The 5,146-nt window shown below is 41.5% G+C and overlaps 1 protein-coding gene across 3 annotated transcripts in view; it reads right to left on the bottom strand.

The window, feature by feature from the left end:
• Sh3rf1 (SH3 domain containing ring finger 1) overlaps positions 1-4,015 on the bottom strand; it is a 202,758-nt gene extending 198,743 nt beyond the window's left edge. Inside the window, exons 1-2 of one of the 3 annotated variants that reach the window (XM_010629845.2) lie at positions 3,805-4,015; positions 3,055-3,219 (exon numbers count right to left, since the gene is read on the bottom strand). The gene's annotated coding sequence lies outside the window, so the exon portion shown is untranslated. The remainder of the gene's footprint in view (positions 1-3,054; positions 3,220-3,804) is intronic. The other 2 variants (XM_010629843.3, XM_010629844.3) reach the window with 2 other exon arrangements.
• Positions 4,016-5,146: the final 1,131 nt, after the last annotated feature.

Raw genomic sequence — 5,146 nt, 5'->3', positions numbered from 1 at the left:
AGGACCCGAGTTCAATCCCAGGTAAAAAAAAAAAGAAAAAAAAAAGAATTACAGTTTCTCCGATGTACAGTGTACCTTATAGGAAAAAGGTTGTTTGCAAGTTTTAGTGTTCTCTCAGGCAGGACTCTCATCCATTGAGGACCATAGGTTGGTGGTGCCAAATGGGTTCTAACAATGAATGTAACTGTACTGTATCCCTAAATGTACCAATAAACTCAATAAAAAGAAAAAAAAAAGAATTACAGTTTCTCCGATGTACAGTGTACCTTATAGGAAAAAGGTTGTTTGCAAGTTTTAGTGTTCTCTCAGGCAGGACTCTCATCCATTGAGGACCATAGGTTGGTGGTGCCTCAAATGGGTTCTCCTGCCTGGAAGGTATTAAGGTTTCCAGTGCAATCTAAAAACTTAGTCACTTTCTGAGAAACACTACCCGACGCCTACAACTTAATGGAGGAGAGATTTATTTTTGGCTCGTGGTTATAGTTGCAGGTCACCTGGCTCCAAAGCAGAAATGGCACGATAGAAGGGCCTACTGAGGAGGGAAGCTGCTCATGTCATGGAGTCATGATTTTGATACCCGTATCCTATGCAGTTGAAGATTTATGTCTTTTCTCGCTCTCCAACTTTCCAGGATACTTATGTAAGTTAGTGCAGTCTTTGATGTCACCATAGATACACACCTAACTATTCTTTTCCTTGAAGTGGTTGGGTTCAGGGATGAGGAGGAGGAAGGAATCAGAGCACAAAGGGAGAGAGTGGCTCTGTTCATTAAAGAAGTCTTTGCATTCACTTTCAGTTTCAAACAACCTGGATCACTGCTCATTGGTCTTGGCCCCTGCAAATGCTCTATATTAGCTGGCAGTGTCCTCTTTGCTGATACCACTTCCTGGAAAAGGAGAAAGAAACTTCTGCATCCCTAGGACAAATCTTGGTACTAGATATTAAAAGAGGAGGACCGGAGGCTACTGCCAGACTGGCAAATACGTCCTCCATCTGAAGGATGGTTAGCAACGACCAGGGCACTGTGCATGCAGCGCTCTTTGAGCCTACCCGCTAGTATTCAACCTTCAACCACCTTTCCAATTTCCCTTGATAGACATGCAATAAAATGAAAGACCATTTATTGCCCTGTTGACTGTAAAATTTAGTTAATATGTTTCCTGCTGTCTTTTATGGACTTCCTCCTCAGATCACATTAGCTGGCTTAAGAGGTCATCATCCTCCCTATTCTAGAAGGCCACATCTCTGTCGGCATCGTATCTTCATCACCAAAACTGTCAAGAACTTGGAAGAGTCTGAGATTTTACTTTACATACAAATTGACAAGTTCCATGGGTGATGCTAAACATGAGACTCCTGGCTGAGAGGCAAAAGACCATTTATGACTTACAGGAACAGAAGCAGCCTGAGTGTCCTCCTGTTCTCTCTCGTTCCCCAAGCCCCAATTTCTACAGAGGTCCAGGTGACACTGTGTACTCCCTGGCTACACTGCAGTGGAGGAAGCCTGAGCTCAGGGGACCTACGCATTTCTCAGTGCACAATCAGATGCCTGCCCTTTGCTCTGAAGCAGGACACCCTGGCTTCCAAGGCTGTTCATCAAACAAACCTCCTTGAAGAGTTAGTTCAGAACAAAGGGCACCAGGACCTCACTCTCAAGATGTGCAGGCTACACAGTGATGCATGAAAGAAGGCATGCCTTTCTAAACTGCATGTTCTCAACTAACAGACTATGGTGCTAATCACCCACAGTTACTCTGAAAGGTATTTCTGTGAGAAACTGTTTACGATGGTACAGTAATTTTTGCCACCAAAACTATTCAGTAAAATATTACACATTTGCCTCCAGAATGACTCTGAAATGGATAATATGATGAATTCTCTCTGCCAATAATGCACATAAGAAACAGTAGAGAACTATCTTTTAGAGTTTTTTTTTAATTATTCTTTTCAGGGATGGGGATGTAGCTCGATGGTAGATCACCTATCTAGCATGTGTGAGACCTTGGATTTAATTCCTAGCACCAAAACCAAATGAAACAACAACAACAACAATAAAAGAAAAACAAAACAACAAAAAACTCTTCTAATTTTGAAGTAATTGTAGTTTTCAAAAATAATACATGGAGATCCTGTGTACCCTTTACCAATTTTCCCTATGGTAACATCTTGAAAAACCATAATCGGGATACTGACATTGATACAGTCACGATACAGAACATTTTCATCACTAGGATCCTACATGTTACCTTTTTATAGCCAGCAATATCTTTTAAACCTTCCCAGTTTTGTCTAAATATACTTTCTTGGCTAATTCAAACCTTCATTTCATCTACAAAGAAATGGAGTCAGAAGAAACCCATCTGTCTGGTTTAAGGTACATCAGCACTTTAGCTAATTACTGTTTGCCACAGACTAAAATGATAGGATCATTTATACCTATAATGGGAAAAGATTGTATGTATTATTTTTGTATATATAAATTAAATAGCTCATTATAGAATATTTAGAATGTACAGTTTAAAAAGTAGAGAAAGATCAGCTTTAACCAATGTTTAGCAATTTGGTATATTTTCTTATGAATTTTTACTGAGAGACAGAAAACTATATTCATATCCTACACATTTATATGTGTGTGTGTGTGTGTGTGTGTGTGTGTCTGTACACCTTGTTACCACTATAATTTGAATGTTCCCAACAAAACTCATACTGAAATTTAATGTTCATTGGAAGGAAACAATCTGACTGTGGTATTTCAAGGTAAGACTTTTGGGAGTTACTCGAGGTAAAATGAAGCCACAAGGTTGGGGCCCTAATCCGATGGGACTTTGTTTTTCTATAAAGAAAAGAGCTTGGTACAGTGGTGCATACCATAAGCCCAGCAGCTTAGAAGGGTGAGGCAGGTGGTTGCAAGTTTGAGTCCCTGATGGAACATTTAGCAAGGCTCTGTCTCAAAAATTTAAGAAGGGCTAGGGTTGCAGTTCAGAGTAAACATCCCAGGTTCAATACCCAACACTGGAGAAAAATTTTTAAAGAGAGGAGAAAAGGATGAGATACCAGAGATAAAGTGGTTTTTCTTGCCATGCTCTGTGCTTGACTCAGGATGCAGTAGAAAGTCCCCACCAGCAGAAAGGACCTCACCAAGTGCAGCTGCCAGATCTCAAAGTTCAGCCTTCAAAACCATGGGTGAAATAAAACTTCATTCTTTATAAATTTCCTAGTCTGTGGCAACAGAAAATAGTTATGTTTTTGCAATCAGAAACATCAGTGAAAAGAGCAGAAAATTCTTGCTTTTTTTCTCATTGTATTATAGAAAGATAATGGACAAGTATCTTAGTTACTTTCTCCTTGCTCAGACACAATACCAGCATCCATAATTTAAAGGAGGAAAGGCTTATTTGGGCTCACAGCTTGTAGAGATTTCAGTCCATAATTGGCTGGCTCCGAGGCAGGGTGGCACGGCAGAGGGCCACGACAGAGGAAAAGTACCTTCATGGCATGGCAGTCAGGAGGCAAAGAGATCAAAGGAGGAAGAAGGGCGATAGATCCTTCCAGGCCACGCCTACCTATAGTGACCCACCTCCTCCAACCAGGCTGTACTTCCCAACATCAATTTAGCTATAAACACATCAGTGGACTCATCCACTGATGAGTATCATGCCCTGTGATCCAGTCACCTCCCAAGAGCCCCACCTATGAGTACATGATGCTTTCAGGGGACTTCGAGATATAAACTGTAACATGGGGCAGCAAGGTTTATGAGCAGTTAACCAGATCTCCCCAACAACTATAACTTATGACACTTACCTACAGGACAGGTGTAGAGACTACCTATCAGCAGGCAAATGGCCAGGGGTTTCTGCTGGAGCTGAACAAGGAGGAAGCCCCCTGGTTTGGGGCCAACAACTGAAGGAAACTGGAGAGATGAAGACATGGTTGCCCTGCAGAGAGGCACATTAGGTTTAGAAAAAAAAGATGTGAGAAGCCATGGCGTGAAATACGTGACTCTTTCCTCTGAGGTCAAAGTATGAGTCACCGTGAGTCAGGCAGTCACAGAGGGGCTCTTTCTGATGCGCTCACGCGTCATCAGCAGAAGACATTGTTCCACCGGTCACCCCTCCCCCGTCAGTAGCAGTGAACCGCAGATCTGGTAGTGCTGGGGGATTCTGCCAATAGTGTTCCAAATGCCATGGGCTGATGGGTCAATGCCTTCCCAGTGAAACACTAATTACCTCCCTCTCCCAGAATAGCATTTACAAATGCAGTTATTTATGTATGATCCTCTTACACATGATCTCATGCATTTTACTCGTGCTAATGAACATTTCCCATGAGATTTCCTGTTTCTTGGGAGACTTTACTACAAGAAAAATCCTCTTAGATGAATGCCATTATAAATAACTTATTGGCATAAAAGAGAACCTTGTTAACCACAGATTGCCACAAGGGGGAACGTGTTTATCCTTTCAGGCAATTAATACATTTCTCTTTTTATCTGAGGAATGCTTTCTTTCATTTAATTCATGAGAGGGGTGGGAATCAATTAAATTTTAAGCGCTACAAGGGATATGATTTCTAAAATAAAACAAAAATGATGTAGATGAACGTTAGAGGTAATTATAATAGGATTTTATTGAAAAGTTCCCAACTATAACTAAATGACCTGTTAAGAATCTATCTGGACTGGCCGGGGATTTAGCTCAGTGGCACCGTGCCTGCCTTACAGGCGCAACGTTCCGAGCTCAATCCCTGTACCAATTTTTTTTTTAAATTAAAGGTAAATAATCTATCTGGACACCAATTTCATCATCTATAAAGTGGAGGGAATTCATGCCCATAGGAGAGATGTTTGGATTCAATAATGAGGCTGGTCTGTGACGGCTCCAGATATCCCCAGGACAGCAGCTTCTCAGGGCTCTGGTTCAGTCTGAAGCAGTCCCGCTAGTGAAAATCTCAAGTTCACTTACTGACCCTGGTCTTTAGCAGAAAAAAGTAGCCAAATTGCTGTACTGAACTAAATGGCACTAACCAGTTGGTGATTCTGAGCAAGGCACAGACTCCCAGAGTCTCCCTATATCTACAGAATGAATGTGGAGGAGAGAGGAAAGGAGCTCTAAAGGGAGGCACTGAACCTTGACAGCACATTAGC

Source organism: Fukomys damarensis, unplaced genomic scaffold, assembly GCF_012274545.1.
Source record: "Fukomys damarensis isolate Sample0158 unplaced genomic scaffold, DMR_v1.0_HiC HiC_scaffold_18, whole genome shotgun sequence".
NCBI lineage: Eukaryota > Metazoa > Chordata > Mammalia > Rodentia > Bathyergidae > Fukomys > Fukomys damarensis.
Note: the sequence above shows the minus strand (reverse complement) of the source record. Positions and strands in the feature narration are given on the sequence as shown.